An 18198-nucleotide genomic window follows, 5' to 3' on the forward strand; every position below is an offset into this window, starting at 1 on the left:
ACTGGAGAATGTCGGGAAACAGTACTTATAGGGGGAAGGTAGCACGACGGTCATCGGAATTCAATGCATAATGGCTTAGCGCGCTAGCTTGCCGTGGAAAACGAGGGAAACTGAAATTATGACTGTGCCGTCCCGTCCCGTCTGGGTCGCACGCCGGCATGGCAGTCAAACGAGTGCACTCGAATCATCTCCCTCCTTGTCAATAATGATTTCACGGATTTAAAAACCCGCAACAATTAAAGCGTATCTTTTTCGCATCAGTTAGCTGCCTTAATTATGGCCGGCTGCATGCAGGCACTCAGAATCGCTCACAGGCAGTACGCAAAGCAGCATGCAACGAATCGCAGCCGAGGGCACGCATGCAGCCACTTAAATCGCTGGAATTAATTAGGCTTAAACTTCTGCATGTCGTTAATTATTGCCATGCCTTGGTCTTGCTGCTTTGCTCATGGGACTAATAAACCCGGACGGAGGGAGTACCTTGGTTGGTGAGAGGTTTGAATTAAGCCCTGCAAACCGGAAAGGAGGTACTAGTACGTGTGTGATCCGCTATTTATTCGTGTAGGATCGAGTAGGTCGTTTCTTGAATTGAGCCCTGCAAACCGGAAAGGAGGTAGTACGTGCGTGATACGCTATTTATCCGTGTAGGATCGATAGTGTAGCTTGTCAGTTTCTTCAGAGGTAGGCATTTTTATCCGTGTAGGATCGATAGTGTAGCTTGACAGTTTCTTCAGAGGTAGGCATTTTTATTCAAAAAACTGCCACTTCGCATCTTGCGTCGCAAATAAAACTGCCAGGTGCGCATTTGTAGGCTAGCTAGTGATCGATCAGTAACTTGTAAACACTGAGCGAACAGAAATAAGTAACTGTTAATGCATCTCAATGATTCATAGATCATATACAAATATGTAGCTCCAAAAGCAAAGATCAGCCACTTTGGATCTTGCATCGCAACTAAAACTAACTAGTACGATTCCCATACATAAGATCAACATGTTAATACATCTCAATGATTCACAGATCATATACAAATATGTAGCTCCAAAAGCAAAGATCTAGAAAAAACATATGTTCTTCCTACTAACATGGATGCTTCTCTTGGCCAACATTCAGTACAGACTGAAAGACAAATTTGTTTGTGAAGTCTACAATTCCTCTTGCAAACGTAAGTGGTTTCACCAACAGCTGGAACCATGAGAATGAACCACACATGATGGAGGAACAACCATTGCAATATGATTTGGTCTTCTCTCGATCACACCGCGAGACTATTTTTGGAATACAAACTTTAACTTAGGGAAAATGATGCCCATTGTATAATCAGACCAAAGCAATGAAGCACCAAGTGTTGGCCAGTAAATAGTACAGTACTACTTTTCTGCAGTCCATGAAGTGACTATCCAATCTTTGTGTCTATTTTCAAATGGCACCGCATGCAGTGACTATACTATTCTCTTGTGCAGTTCAACCAAAATTGCGGACACTTTGTTTGTTTGACAAATACTAATGGGCAGACATCTCTGTCTGCACAAATATCAAGCAGCTAGTAAACATATACCACACCATGTTCGCAGTGATGGAAGAGGTGAAATCGATACAATCGAAATTGAGCATCCAATCATTGAATCCTGTCCTGCACCTCCAATGTAGGTCCACCCTGCCAATAAATTCACATGCAAACCACTAGTATTACTACCAAATGACAGTACAAAAAGAGTAGCAAGATAGTAGCAAACCATGTACCTTCGTAATGAACAGCTCATAGTGCCACCAATTGGATATAAAGGTTTGGAAAAAAACATGCTCCTAATGTTGAACCAGTTGGACTTTTTGTGCAGCTCCACTAAAATCGAGCATCCCTGTTTGCATAGATATTGAAAGTGTGATTACTATAAAAGTGGCACTAGTTGAAGCATAGACTCACAAATATAAGCATTCCAATTTCTTAATGGGGAAAGGTAGCAAGACTGTTTCTAGCCACCTGTTTGAAGGAATAAATAAAGCAACAACGGCTGATGTCAGGAAGGCATACATAGTTTTTTTTTGAAAAACTGAGCCATTCCTGACCTTTCCTCTTCTTTTAAGCAAATTTTGTGCAGTTCTACTAAAATAAAATGCCATCACCGCCTTGACAATTTAGTTACACTGTACAAAAGGAAATGACTTAACATTACATCATGATGTTGGGTATGTAGTAGACAGGCATTAGAGACAATCATACAGACCTCCTCCGATAACATAATGAACATTAATTTTAACAAAGGTGTGACTAGCTTTACCGGGATAATTTGAGTGAACTCTACACCCTTTGTTCCTTAATATAAGACGTTTTCGCGGTTCAATTTAAAGTACCCAAACGTCTAGTATTTAGAATAACAGGTAGTAGTTTTCTTGAGCACATATCTGGGAAAGCTTGCCACACTTTATTTATGTCCATACGCTAATGCAACACCATTCGAATACTACAAATATACACTAATCCAGTGGCTAGTGCAACAGTAGAGTAGTTAGTTTATTACAGGGTGCAGTACAATGGTTTTACTGAATAGATTTCAATAAACTCTAGCACTGGAAGGTTTCTATAAGAATTAACAATACAAAATGTAAAGGTAACAAGTTTCAGCATTGGTATACTAGCTGTGCATGAGCATTAAACCAAATACAAAAGTCTGAAGGTAACTAGCATTATTAACTAATGATAGTACAAAAAAATTGCAAACCATGTACCTCCAAGGTAAATATCATTTCGAACTCGAGGGGGCCTTAAAAATTGCTATCCCAATCTTGATAATCGATCAAACATAAAAACTTGATCTTTCCTCTTGATAATCAAGAGAACAGCCGAAGGAGGAGGTGCCCACTCTTGACCTTTCCTCTTGTCTTCATAATTGTCTGTGCAGTTTAACCAAAATAAAATGACATCAGCGCCTTGGCATTTTGGTGACACTGTACAAAAAAGTTAAATTATCTCATGAAAGTGAGGTATGTAATCTATAAGCATTAACAGTGCAGAAATCTGAAGGTAGTAACAAGCTTCATCGTTGGTATACTGGTTGTGCAACAGCATTAGAATGCCTTAGCTGAAAAATCTTTAATACATCCACGATCAACAGCTAACCCTGAAATGATCCAGTGACATTAAATGGCACTGCTTAAATTTATCTGTGGCATTAGACTGAGAGCGACATTAGTTAAATGTGGCATCACTTTAGCAGTAGCATTGCTTGACTTGACTGCTGGCGTTATACTAATAGTAAAAAAAGTGGCAATAAGAGCATGGGAGGCCCATTCGGATAGTGGGCGCACCAGTACGATGTACCTCGGACGTAGATTGGTGAGGGAGGTATGGTTGTCCAGAGCAACAAATATCCAGGCAGCATATGTGGATTATGACCCATTTTTGTTCTCTTTACCCACCTTTTTCCTATGTGAGGACAACAAACCGATCGACCTGGTCATTCTCTATTGTGTTGTCATGCCTTTCTGAAAGTGCAACTATCCCTAGGTGGTTTTGGTAATTAATAACAACATATAGCTCATTGAGCTAATACTATTCCAAGACTATTATTTCAGGAAAGCTCAATGAATGGCATGGCATGGATGATGAAAGTGGATCCCTCAAAATACTAAGGACAAAGGATTGGCTCAAGCTCAAAAGCCCAAGATCACATTGAGTATATAGGAAAAGCCAATACTATCAAGGAGGGATGAGGTGTTGCTTAATGAGCCTCTTGCTTCAATGTGCTTAGTGATATGCTCCAAAACCCTCAACTACTTTCCCACATCCACATATGACCTAAACCCAAAGCCAAAATTAGTCACACCGAAACTTCCTATCCGGCGCCACCAATTCCAAAAGTCATAGCCACTGCCACAAACCCTAAGCAAATCGGTCTTACCGATAGGGATCTCGGTCTCACCGAGATGGGGTTACAATCTCTCTGTTTCCCTTCATAACATTTCGGTCTAACCGAAGTGAACGATCGGTCCCATCGAGATTGCAATGTAAACTCTCTGTTTCCTTTTTGTAACATTTCGGTCTCACTGAAAAGAGCAAATCGGTCCCACCGAGTTTACCTGACCAACTCTCTGGAAAGCTTATTACCAAATCGGTCTCACCGAGTTTGTGTAATCGGTCTTACCGAGATTACGTTATTCCCTAACCCTAACCATATCGGTCTCACCGAGATGCATCTCGGTCCCACCAAAATTCACTAACGGTCACTAGGTTTACTAAATCGGTTCGACCGAGTTTAACAATTCGGTCCCATCGAGTTTGGTAAATTGAGTGTGACGGTTAGATTTTGTGTGGAGGATATATATACCCCTCCACCTCCTCTTCATTCGTGGAGAGAGCCATCATAACAAACCTACACTTCCAACTTACCATTTCTGAAAGAGAACCACCTACTCATGTGTTGAGGCCAAGATATTCCATTCCTACCATATGAATCTTGATCTCTAGCCTTCCCCAAGTTGCTTTCCACTCAAATCTTCTTTCCACCAGATCCAAACCCATTGAGAGAGAGTTGAGTGTTGGGGAGACTATCATTTGAAGCACAAGAGCAAGGAGTTCATCATCAACGCACCATTTGTTACTTCTTGGAGAGTGGTGTCTCCTAGATTGGCTAGGTGTCACTTGGGAGCCTCCGACAAGATTGTGGAGTTGAACCAAGGAGTTTGTAAGGGCAAGGAGATCGCCTACTTCGTGAAGATCTACCGCTAGTGAGGCAAGTCCTTCGTGGGCGACGGCCATGGTGGGCTAGACAAGGTTGCTTCTTCATGGACCCTTCTTGGGTGGAGCCTTCCGTGGACTCGCGCAGCCGTTACCCTTCGTGGGTTGAAGTCTCCATCAACGTGGATGTACGATAGCACCACCTATCGGAACCACGCCAAAAACATCCGTGTCTCCAATTGCGTTTGAATCCTCCAAACCCTTCCCTTTACTTTCTTGCAAGTTGCATGCTTTAATCATGCTAAAACGAATGACAATGATAAGGAGAAGATTGAGCTTCTAACTAAAGAATTAAACTCTCTTAAGTTGGCTCATGAAACTATCTACGAAGATCATCGAGAACTTTTAAGGGCTCATGAGAAGTTACGCTTTGAAAAGCTCAATCTTGAGCAAGAGCATGAGTTCTTAAAAGCAATCAATGTTGATCTTCGCAAGAAAAGTTCTTCTTACATTGCCAAGTATTTACTCTTATCTACTTACATGCCTCAAGTCAAGTCTAATAACAAGTACAAGAAAGATACTTCCTCTAGTAGTAACAATAATAATGTCAAATCCAAGATTGTTGCTTCTAGTAGTTCTCTTGATTCCACTAATGATTCTCTTAGCCAAGTTACACTTGAGCAAGAAAATAGCTTATTGAAGGGAATTATAGAGAAAGGTGTTTACAAGAGCCTTGCCGGGAGTAAGCAATTCGAGGAAATTGTACGCAAGCAAGGAAGGAACCGAAAGAATCAAGGTGTTGGTTTTGAACGAAAGTTCAATGCCAATGGAGTTGAGTGGGAAGAAGATCAATACCCCAAGACGAAGTTTGTTCCTCAACAAGAGAAGTATGATCCTACTTCCTTCAAAGGAACACAAGCTCAAGATGATCTTCCACCACAAGACCACAAGAACAAAGGCAAGTGTCTGTGTCAAAACCGGGGGATCTCGGGTAGGGGGTCCCGAACTGTGCGTCTAGGCGGATGGTAATAGGAGACAAGGGACACGATGTTTTTACCCAGATTCGGGCCCTCTCGGTGGAGGTAAAACCCTACTCCTACTTGATTGATATTGATGATATGGGTAGTACAAGAGTGGATCTACCACGAGATCAAGGAGGCTAAACCCTAGAAGCTAGCCTATGGTATGATTGTTGTAATGGTTGTGTCCTACGGACTAAAACCCTCCGGTTTATATAGACACCGGAGAGGGCTAGGGTTACATAGAGTCGGTTACAATGGTAGGAGATCTACATATCCGTATCGCCAAGCTTGCCTTCCACGCCAAGGAAAGTCCCATCCGGACACGGGACGAAGTCTTCAATCTTGTATCTTCATAGTCTTGGAGTCCGGCTGACGATGATAGTCCGGCTGTCCGGACACCCCCTAATCCAGGACTCCCTCAGTAGCCCCTGAACCAGGCTTCAATGACGATGAGTCCGGAGCGCATATGGTTCGGCATTGCAAGGCGGGTTCCTCCTCCAAATAATTCATAGAAGATCGTGAACACCAGGATAGTGTCCGGCTCTACAAAATAAATTCCACATTCCATCGTAGAGAGAATAATATGTACACAAGTTCAATCTGTTGACGTATTTTGTGGCATGACGTCACACCACTACCAAGCCTTTACTTGAATCATTTTTTATTATACCACCCCAGCGCGTTTAGCGAAGCGGTTTCCTTGGCACGTCTTGTCGAAGCAGAGATCGTGTTCCCCTTATTCCGGGATTCCCATCAATATAGACATGGGTAACCCAACCGTGCCCGTTACCATGCCCCCTCCATCGGAGGCGAGTCCCGAACGGTCATGGGGACGGCTCTTGGTATTATCCCCCTTTATAATGGGACCAAGGCTCGTTTCTTTTCTTCAATCCTCCATCGAATCTGCTCCTTGCCCCGAGTTCCAACACCCAGAGCCCCAGATTCGAGCGCTTCGGACCTTCAACAATGTCCGGCTCCAGCCTGCAAGGCCGGTGGATGCCCTCCTCCGTCACGAAAGAGGACGTGCTGATGCTGCGAGAAGCCAGGTACTTAACCTACGAGATTTCGCATAGGTTGCCTGCCAAAGGGCAGGTCATTCCCACCCCTGAGCCCGGCGAGAGCGTTGTGTTCGTGTCCCACCTCCGTCGGGGTTTAGGCTTCCCGACGGATCCTTTTGTGAGAGGGCTCATGTTCTACTACGGGTTGGAATTCCATGACCTGGCTCCGGAGTCCATCCTCCATATTTCCTCATTCATTGTCGTCTGCGAGGCCTTCCTCCGCATCACTCCCCACTTCGGTTTGTGGCTCAAGACCTTCATCGTGAAACCGAAGATGATCGAGGGGCGTCAAGCTGAATGCGGTGGGGCGATTATAAGCAGAAGGGCCGATGCTCCATGGCCTAAGGGCTCTTTTCAGGAGGAGCTCGGCCTGTGGCAACAGGAGTGGTTCTATATCACCGCTCCTAGGGGCAGCAAGCAAAACCCGCTGCCCATCTTTCGCTCGGGCCCTCCAGAGCGGCTGATGTCATGGGTCAACCAAGGGCTCAGCTGGGGGCCATCAAAGGACATGCCCCTATTGCAGGGCCGGATTCAAGACCTCCAGGCGAGGGAGATCGATCTGATCGTGGTGATGCAGGTCATGCTGATTAGGCGACTCCTGCCCTGCAAACGCCGTCCTCTCCGGCTCTGGGAGTTTAATCCGGAGGGACCATGAATTCTCCAGCACTTCATGGGTACGACACCCGTGGAGATGTACAAACTATTCTTCGGATCGCGAGAAGCGTGTCCGGAATTGACCGAGGACACCGGCCTAAGCTGCAATCACCCGGATACACAAGTAAGTAGCCCCGTGTCCGGACATACCATTTGTTTGCCTTTCTATGATTCGCTTTTTGACCAACTTCCCTCTAAACAGGAGTGGATAGTGCAAGCGAAACTGATACGGTGTCTGGCCCCCCTCCCAGAGACCGCACCGGATCCCGTGCTGGTCAGGATGCTGGAGGTTGCGCCTTCAGAGGAAGGCGAAAGGGAGAACAGAGGAACTACCGCCTCAACCAAGGAGGCTTTTGAAGAGGGGGGGGTCGAGAATCCCTCCTTCCAAGGGGAGAAGAGGACCGCCTCCGAAAACCAGGAGGCCAAAGCCCCGAAGCGGGGGAAGAGATCTTCACCAGAGGGTCCTGCGTCCGGAGAGGCTCCGGCCGCACAGTCTCCCCTAAAGAATCAGCCCTCCAACGAGCCGTAAGTATAAAAAGGGGAGTTTTGTAATAAGGGACATCCCTATTTGTGCTTTTGAGGATAACTTAAGTTTTTACCTTGTAGTTCGGATCTCCGCCCTTCTCAGATGAGCTCGTCTTTGGGGGAACTTCGTCCGGAGATGATGGAGAGCGAGACGCCTTCATCTGCCGCCCCATCGGATAGGGCGGACGAGCCTGAAGTGTCGTCACGGAGGGTATCCCCGAGTCCGGCAGGGCCGACTAATTCGGCACCAACTGGTGTGCGGCCGGGGGAGCTGAAGGATCTGCTTGAGAGGGCGTCCATCTCAGAAGGTCACCGTACCCTGATGCGTACGGTGATTGAAAGAATTTCATCTGCCGAAGGCGGATTGCGTGATGCCGTCAGAAGTTTGCTGGCGGGGTTGGAGGTACGTAAAAATGATGTATCCTTTGACAGTTTTACACATAAAGTGCGCCCTGTATAGATAGTAGCCCCTGAGACTCGGTAGGGTGTCGGGAATGACAGCGTGCCGAGGATCAAAATCCCAGGTATTGATTTTTGCCTTTCCCGTGCAGGTGGCGGATAGTTCGGTGGCCAGCCGGACTGATGGAGTTGCCGAACTAAAGCGGCAACTTGACATTGCGGATGCGGACATCGCGCTGGTCAATAAGCGACTTGACGAGTCGCAAGGTATGTTTTTCTCCGTGGTCACCTAGTAAGGGAGCTGAAGCCCACTCCTTACAACATGTGCGCTCGATGCAGATGGTGCCGCTGCTGTGGAGAGCCTTCGGGCAGAACTTGCTCAAGCTAAGGAGCAAGCCAGAAGGAGTGATGCGGCTGCCTCGAGGGCGGCCGAAGAGCTAGAAGCCGAAAAGGCTGCACACTGTCGAAGCAGGGAGGAAATGGCCAAAATGGCCTTGAAGTTGAAAGATGCTACCGACCGTAATGATGTTCTTGAAAGGGAACGCCTAGCGGAGCAAGAAGACCTGGTGAAGGCCACCGCCGAGGCCAAGGATGCCCGTACTGCAATGCGGGCTATAAAGAAGGAGCTGCGCCAGGCCGGAGACATTGTAGCCGGCAAGCCCTTTCTGCTGCGCCGAAGGTTTACAGATCCAAAGTATGTCCAGCTTGGCTAGCTGTGGGGTCCGGAGGATCCTTATAAGGACTTAGCGGCGAGTGCGGCAGATGCCGTTGTGCACTTCCGAAGTCAGAAGGATCACAAGACGGAAGAGCTGTTTTGGTCTCAATTCCATAGTCCGGAGCGTTCACTTCCGCTGACCGATCGGCTGGCCGAGTGGGCTGAATTGAATAGATTGTCCGGACTTGCCATGATGGATATCGTGGCTCATGTCTGGCCGGATAGGCCCAAACCGAAGAGTTATTTTGGCTTATTGCAGCAGTTCCTTGGGGCGGTGCTGCATATCAAGGCGATGAAGCAGTCGGCTTGCATAGAAGGTGCGCGGATGGCCCTCGCCCGTGTGAAGACACATTGGACAGAGATGGATGCCACCGTTGTTGCGACCCAGGGTTCGGACGAGAGCCGGTTACCCGCCGAGCACTATTTTGGGGAAGTCCTGTGTGGTGCTCATGTAATAGAGTCGCAGTGCTCAAAAAATGTCATGTTCAAGTGAACATGTTGGTTTGTAAAACGATGTTTATGATTTAGCGCTTTTTAGTACTTGTGCGTTCAACTATTGAAATATCTCCTGTGCGGCCGTTTATGTATACGTGTGTATAACCTGAAAGATGGCAGTCGTCGGCTTCAGCCCCCACGCACAAGGTGCGGGGGTGTTCGCAAAAATAGTGCATTTTCACACTTAATCCGACGTCTCGGTCCTTTGAAGGAGGTGGTAGCGTAGCAAACGAGGCAACTGGACTATAATGCTTTATCACTTTCACTTAGCCATAGGAGTTCGAGGGTGGGGCTACGATATAGCCCCTAGGGGCACCGCGCTCTCCGAAAGCGGGGCGCGTATGTGCCTGACCGGGAAATGGTCCTTCGTCAAAGCGGAGGAATTCTAAACATTCCGGTAGTCGATCAAGTGGTTGACCAGTCTCTCGCTGTATCATGACAGTCAGTTTTCGGCTTTCTCTACTGAGGTGCTCGCCCGGCCGAACCGGGGCACAATCGCAGTAGTTCTCCTGGTGCTGCGTTAGCCGATGATACGGAACGTAAGGCAGCAAAACACAGGAGCCGGGCAAACCCAACATTTGACAAAAGACATGATTCGGAGATGATGCATATAAGGCCTAACTCGAGACGCCGAACACTCCCTAATGTATTCGGTCTTTATGATAGCGGGCAGAACAATGCCCTAAGCCCCTAGTGTCCAGGTACATGCAAGGTCCTTTGATGCGGCCGATGCCAAAATGTCAGTCTCCTCTCTGGTTATAATGAAAAGCCAGGGGATGTATAGCAACAAGAGACAGTAAAAAAGGTTTACGCAGGGTCTTAATCTGAAAAGAATCCTTGCAACGGGTCCCTACTGCACGTCTGCGCCTGTGTCTCCGTTGTGCTGTATCCTGGACGGGTGTAACACGCTGTTCATCTGTAAAAGAGAGGAACTTAGTGTGAAAAGTAATTTGTTCGAAAAATGAATTAAAAATTGAAATATGAATAAATGAATGAAACTGAGCCTGTACTAGCTCATACGCACAGCCCCTTGTAAAGGGGAGTGCGGCTAGGGAGCCCCTAGCTTATTGTATGCCGGACTCGTCTAGCCGTGTCCGGGGTCTTGAACGACCTTTTAATGAGATGATGCCGCGTGGACCGGGCATTTTAAGTGTTAGAGACGCGTAATGTGGTATTGCATTAAAGCGGACAAAAGCTTCACGTCCCAATAGTGCTTGATGGCTACTTTTGAATGGGGCGACATGAAAGATTAGCTTTTCGCGTCGGAAGTTGTCGGGTGACCCGAACACAACTTCTAGTAGTAAGGAGCCCGTGTACTTGGCGTAGGGGCCTGGCGTCACTCCTTTGAAGGAAGTGCGGCTATGTCGAATTTTAGTAAGGTCTATCCCCAACTTGCGGATTGTGTTCGGGTATAGCAGGTTTAAATCGCTGCCGCCGTCCATCAGGACTTGTGTAAATTGTAGTCTGTCGATTATAGGATCCAATATCAAAGAAGTCCATCCTGCGTTTCGAATGCTTCTGGAATAATCCAGGTGGTCGAAAGTAATTGGTTTTGACATCCAATCTCGGGGTTCCGCTGGGGTGGACCGTGCGACACCTACTTTGGCGGGTGCCGCATTGTTGTTTCGTGTTATCACATGTAGTGAATTCATTGTTTTGACTACTTGTGGGAAAGTCTTCTGTTTTCCGGCATTCTGTTGTTGGGGTTCGTCATCATCCTCGCTTGGCGCATCAAGCCCCTTGTGTTCGGCGTTGAGTCGGTCGGACTGTTTGAAGACCCAACAATCTCGGTGGGTGTGGTTTGCAGGCCTTCCGGAGGTGCTGTGGATTTGACATATCCGATCCAAAATTTTGTTTAAGTTGGATAGCTCTTCACTGTTGTCCTTAAGAGGCAGTGCTTTGTTGTTCGGCCGCGAGCTTTTGAATCCGGCGTTGATCGCCGTATTCTTTGGGCTTTTTTCTTTATTTCGGCGCTGGTCCTTTCTGCGCCGTGATTTTCCGTTTCCATCTCTGATCTCGGATGTACTCGGGTCGCTGGTGATGCATCTTGCTAGCCAGCTGTCCTCCCCTGCGCAAAAGCGGGTCATGAGGCTTGTTAGCTCGGCCATAGTTCTCGGCTTCTCTTGGCCGAGGTGTCTGGCAAGCCATTCGTCTCAGACATTATGCTTAAAAGCTGCTAAGGCTTCAGCGTCCGGACAGTCGACTATTTGGTTCTTTTTGGTAAGAAACCTGTTCCTGAATTTGCGCGCTGACTCTCCGGGCTGTTGAGTTATGTGGCTTAAATCGTCTGCATCCGGAGGTCGGACGTAGGTCCCTTGGAAATTTTCTCTAAACGCATCCTCGAGCTCTTCCCAACTTCCAACAGTATTTTCTGGGAGGCTTTTGAGTCAATGCCGAGCTGGCCCTTTGAGCTTGAGTGGTAGATATTTTATGGCGTGGAGATCATCTCCTCTAGCCATATGTATGTGCAGTATGTAATCCTCAATCCAGACTCCTGGGTCTGTTGTTCCGTCGTATGCCTCTACGTTTACGGGTTTGAATCCCACTGGAAATTCATGATCCAGCACCTCATCGGTGAAACATAGTGGGTGTGCGGCGCCCCTGTATTTAGGCGTGTCGTTATCTTCCAGCATGCGGCGTGTTGTGTTGCTCCCTGGGGCCCTCTTTTTTGGCCCATAAATGGACCTGACTGGGCCATCTGTTTTGTGAGTATCGTATGTCGTCTTGTGTGCGGTGCCGCTTGTTGCTTTTGGCCTATCATCTGGTCGTCTATCCGGCCAGGCGGCCTCTTTGCTTTTTGATTGTGGGGGCTCTATGGCCTCCTCATCGAATTCTGGCAGCAGCTTGCGTTTCGGGTAGCTCTTTGTTTGGTGGCTATTGCCATATTTGTCCGCGGCCTTGAGTACTTTGCTCCACCTCATTCTGAGTATGTCTTCTGCTGTTTTGAGCTTCCGTTTTTCCTTTTTCAAACTTCTTGCAGTGGCGACAAGTCTTTTGTGCAGGTTCTTATGCGCCGATGGTGTGTCCGGCGTGAGATCATCTAGACTGTTGTTTTCGCCGGGCTTGGATTGATTATCTGATTCATCCTGCTCGGATGGTTGCTTGGTTGCATGTTCGCCGTCCACTGGCTTGCCCTGCTCTATTGCTGGGTCATTAGGAGTGCTGTTTTTGTCGAGGCGGGACTGAGGGCGGCGTCTGCGTCGCCTTTTTGGTTGTTTGTCGGCGGAATTATCCTTTGCCGCGTCCCGTTGTCCCTCGTCATCGCTTCCTTTTGGGGTATCCACCATATATACGTCATGGGTTGGGGTGGTACTCCAGTGCCCTGTAGGCGCTGGTTCTTGATCGTCTCCGGCATCGTCGTCCATACCGTCGATGTCTTCGGAGTCATAGTCTAGCATGTCGGTTAGATCGTCGACAGTGGCTACAAAGTGGGTGGTGGGTGGGGTTTGAATTTCTTTGTCGTCCGCATCCCAACCGTCCTGACCGCAATCCAGCCATGGTTCTCCTGATAACGAGAGGTGTTTTAGCGAATTTAGGATGTCGCCAAAAGGTGAGTGCTGAAAGATGTCCGCGGCGGTGAACTCCATAATTGGTGCCCAATCGGATTTGATTGGCAGGGGCGCAGGAGGTTCGGAGTCCAGCAAGGAGTCCGGCGCCTCGGAGTCACGAGCTTTATAAGGGACAGGATCAGTATTCGGCTCTATCGTCATGGAAGTTGCAGCCCCCGAGGCGGTGTCCAGCCACCCGTCCTCGATCTGCGCGATCGGCTCCGAACTATGGGTCGGAGCGGATTCGTGTGCGGCCTCTAGGGCACTGTCCGGCGGCAGAGCTAGATCGTACCCATCGCGACAGTGCGGCACGCTCGGCTGTGGCTCGACTCCAGCGAAAATCAAGTCCCCGCGGATGTCAGCCGTGAAGTTTAGGCTTCCAAACCTGACCTGATGGCCAGGGGCGTAGCTTTCGATCTGCTCCAGATGGCCAAGTGAATTGGCCCGCAGTGCGAAGTTGCCGAACAAAAAGATCTGTCCAGGGAGAAAAGTCTCACCCTGGACAGCGTTGTTATTGATTGAAGAAGCCATCAAGCCTATCGGTGACGACACGGAGGAACTCTCAATGAAAGCACCAATGTCGGTGTCAAAACCGGTGGATCTCGGGTAGGGGGTCCCGAACTGTGCGTCTAGGCGGATGGTAACAGGAGACAAGGGACATGATGTTTTTACCCAGGTTCGGGCCCTCTCGATGGAGGTAAAACCCTACTCCTGCTTGATTGATATTGATGATATGGGTAGTACAAGAGTGGATCTACCACGAGATCAAGGAGGCTAAACCCTAGAAGTTAGCCTATGGTATGATTGTTGTAATGGTTGTGTCCTACGGACTAAAACCCTCCGGTTTATATAGATACCGGAGAGGGCTAGGGTTACACAGAGTCGGTTACAATGGTAGGAGATCTACATATCCGTATCTCCAAGCTTGCCTTCCACGCCAAGGAAAGTCCCATCCGGACACGGGACGAAGTCTTCAATCTTGTATCTTCATAGTCTTGGAGTCAGGCTGACGATGATAGTCCGGCTGTCCGGACACCCCCTAATCCAGGACTCCCTCAGCAAGGACAAGCTTCAAGAAGAGATTGATGCATTTGAAGAAGCACCTAAAGCCTCGTTCAAGTGGGTCCCCAAGACTACGTCAAGTTCTACTTCATCTAGTACAACTACAACTCCAAGGATTCCCATCAAGATGATGTGGATCCCGAAGAAGAAGAACTAGAGAGTTCTTGAGGGTGACTCCGCCAACATTCTTCACTCATACCATTTTGGCAAGAACAAGTGCAATCAACTTCCACATCTTGCACTAGTTCAAGGAGTCACAAACCCTCATGTTGGTAAGACAAAGGACAAGGTAACCTAATGATTTCATGGACATCATCTTGTGTGTGCATCACTCTATGTCTATGGATATTCTTGTTTGTTCCTTGTGGGACTAACCCATGTAGGTAAGTTGAAAGTGCAACTCACTCCAAAGGATTGCTCCAAATGATCTACATCAACATTGAGCATCTACATCTTCAACACCTACATGAAGTCATCATCGACAAAACCCAAGGTTAGTTCATCCCTCTAAGGGGGGATCTCACATCTAGGGGGAGCTTAACTCTAAGAATTGAGTCAAAGCAACTCTAATGGTGTGAACACATTAATACATTATGTAAAAGTGGTAACCCCACTTGAGCTTAAACAATGAGTATGACCTATGATCAAATGTTCTCATTTGACTCCTAAGTCAATATACTCATATATAGATGACCTAGTCATCGCCAATTGTTTGATAGATGCTAGAATTGGTTGTGCATGCTTTGTCACATATTTCATTTGCTATCTTATTGTGTGAGCATGTTGGTGCATATTTTAATCATTCAAGGACATCCACTTGTAATTATGATTGTTTGGATTATTTTCTTTGTGCCAAGTGGATGGACAAGAATGCCTAAGAACCTTCTTTAGCTATCTATGCTTTTATCATCTCAAACTCTATTCATGCTACATCACAAAATTTGATCAAGTCAGATTCGAACCACTCTGTGTGAGGAGCACTCGGAGTCCCCGATTCGTTGTAGACTTAAACTTCCAAAACCTCTTTGTGATTCTCGGTCTGACCGATTCTTCATTTCGGTCCTACCGAGATCACCAAGTTGATCTGAGTTTTCAATCTCGATGCAACCGATTTGAACTTTTCGGTCTCACCGATTTGCTGTAATTGAACACAGTTAGGCATCTCGGTGCCACCGAGTTGTTCCACTTGGTCACACCGACAGGGTCGGGCTATATATAGTCACGGGCAAAAGTTTGGAAATTTCTCCGATACCCTTCGCCCGCGCAATAGCTCGCTCTGCCATTGTGGTCTCTGGATCGTCTCCTTGCCGCCAGCAGCCTCCTATCGCTGGTCTACGCCGCCGTCAACGGAAATCGTCCCCGCCGTTGCCGCCGTAGCAAGTCCACCGCCAAGTTAGGGTATGGACTTGATCTTTGTGCTATCCACGTCTGATTCCTAGCACACTGTTGTCATATTGATTGTTGCCACGATTGAGATTCTTCTATTCAACCAAAATAGTCTGTAGTTTAGATGTGATTCAAATTTTTAGGGTTAGGTTTCCGCCGAAACCATCTCGGACCCACCGAGTTGAAAAACTCGGTCACACCGATTTGGCGTATGCCATTGCACTAGTGACTCTCAGTCTGACCGAGAATTACTAATCGGTGCGACCGATTTGTAGATTCTGTGAAACCCTAGCAGTCTCGGTGCCACCGAACTGAAACTCGGTCCAACCGAGATCATCAGTTTAGGTTCCAAAACTGCTTCGGTATCACCGAGTTTAAAAATCGGTTGATCCGAAATGCTTTCTATGGAAAACTAAAACTGAATTTTTGAATCATTCTTTTGCAAAAATCTCTGCATTTTGTGATGCTCATCTATTCTATCTCATCTATAACTCTTCACAGGGTCAGCAGTCAGCTTTTGCAGTATGTATAATCAGAGTGACAGCCAGAACAGGTCTGAAGAGCACATGGACTTGAGTGAGGGCACTAGTCCCTCAACTTCAGATGAAGGGAGCAAAAGCACTCCTAGCAACTTGCCTAAGGCTGCAACTAGGCAAAGGAAGAAGAGAACCTCAGACTCAGAAGATGAGGATTACAAAGTTGAGGAGGATGAGGCCACTTCCAAGAAAGTGGTGCTCAAGAAAGAGTATGGCTCTGCACAAAGCACAAAGCCAGGCCTGAAGAAGAAAGTTCCTGCCAAGAGAACTCCAATGCCAAAGGCCAGGCAGTCCACTCAAGTGCCAGCTCAAGCTCAACCCAAACAGGCACCTGCAAGGAAAGAGCCACCATCAAAACCTCAGACAGTCCCCACTAGTGCAACCATGAATTTTACAATTGAATCAGAGGATGATAGTGATCAGGATAAGAAAAAGAAGAGAGCTAGAACCACAACTGCCAAGGTCCTTGCAAAGCCCTCAATGAGAAGGGATTCTGATGAAGAGGAAGAGGATGATGCACCAGCTCCTAAGGCAGCTAAGCTTATGGGAGATGCAATTAGGTCAGGGGCTACAACATCCAAGCCCAAAGATGCACCCAAAGCTGCCTCCAAGGCCAAGCAAGCTCCAAAGAGGAATACCAGGAGTATTCTAGCTGCTGAAAAGAACAAGGCCCCAGTGCCCAATGTTGCAGAAGATGAAGATGAAGAAGGACAAGTCCTCAGAAAGCTCAAGCCCAAGATACCAGACCACAGTGATGCCCATCCTGTGGCTGAGGACATGAGAATCAGAAAGGATTCAGGGCTGAGGCTGTGGAGGATGGAAGACCCATATGCTTCAAGAAGAAGAACTGCTGTTGACTACAGGTTCCACACAAAGGAACAGCAGGACTTTTATGAGACCATTCTATTGGACAAGAAGCCCATTGTCTGTGATATGAGGTGGGTTGACTGGAAATTCATCAGGGAGAATGAGCAGCACTACCCTAGAGTGGAGGAGAGCTTTATTGCTTGTGGAGTAGCAGATTTTGTTGGACAGAAGCTCACCAACTGGAATGATGAGCTTATCATGCAGTTCTACTCCACAGCACACTTTTATCCAGATGGTAGAATTGTGTGGATGTCTGAAGGTACAAGGTACCAATCCACTGTTGAAGAATGGGCAAGTCTGATCAATGCCCCCAAGGAAGAAGAGGATGACTTGGACATATATGCAAAGAAGAAGTTGGGTCACAACTCAATGGCTCAAATGTACAAGGAAATTCCTGACAAGGCTGTAGAGACTCATAAGTTTGGATCAGTCCACTTTCTGCTGTCAGGATTGGCAACCATCAATTGGATTCTGAGGCATACCTTGTTGCCCAAGTCAGGTGACCATAACATGATCAGAGGACATGCCATCAACATGCTGCATGTGTTTGATGTGCCCCAGAAATTCAAAGTCATGAGCCTCATCATTTAAACAATCAAAAGGACTGCAGCAGATCAGAAGAGGAGTTGTGGATATGCACCTCAGATTCAAGAATTGATCAACTCCAAGATGGGCATAGGGAAATACCAGTTGGATAAGGAACATTTTCCAATTTATCCAGACTTTGAGGACAATGAGGTTGTCCTGAATGAAGATGATCCACAATCAGTCCAAGCTCAGGAGAAGAAGGAGAAGGCAAAGAAGGAGAAGGCTGCCAAGATGCCAACTCAAGAGGAGGCATCTTAGTATTTCTTGAAGACCAAACAAGAGCAGCTTGGTTACTTGATAGCATCAACTCTGATGGTTGAGAAAGGGTTGGCCACCCTAACTCAAAACCAGGAGAGCCTGGAGAGAATCATGGAACAAAAGTTCTATGATCTAGATGTCAAGGTAACTGAGATTCAGTCAGTTGTAGAGCAGCTGCAGGATGACATGCAGGAGTGGAAGGGCAAGACAACCACAAATGTGTTTGCCAGAGTGCCCAGAGCCCAAAGATCAGTTGCAGTGCCAGTGACAGACACTAGAGCAACAACTTCAGCACCAGCTACTACCCCAACAGTTCCAGTGCAACCAGCTCCAGCACCAACTCCTCCAGCACCCTCTACTTCAACTGAAGCCTTCGTCCAAGGAGCCATCTCTACACCACCACCAGAAGA

The sequence above is a fragment of the Triticum dicoccoides genome, chromosome 7B (assembly GCF_002162155.2).
Source record: "Triticum dicoccoides isolate Atlit2015 ecotype Zavitan chromosome 7B, WEW_v2.0, whole genome shotgun sequence".
Lineage (NCBI taxonomy): Eukaryota > Viridiplantae > Streptophyta > Magnoliopsida > Poales > Poaceae > Triticum > Triticum dicoccoides.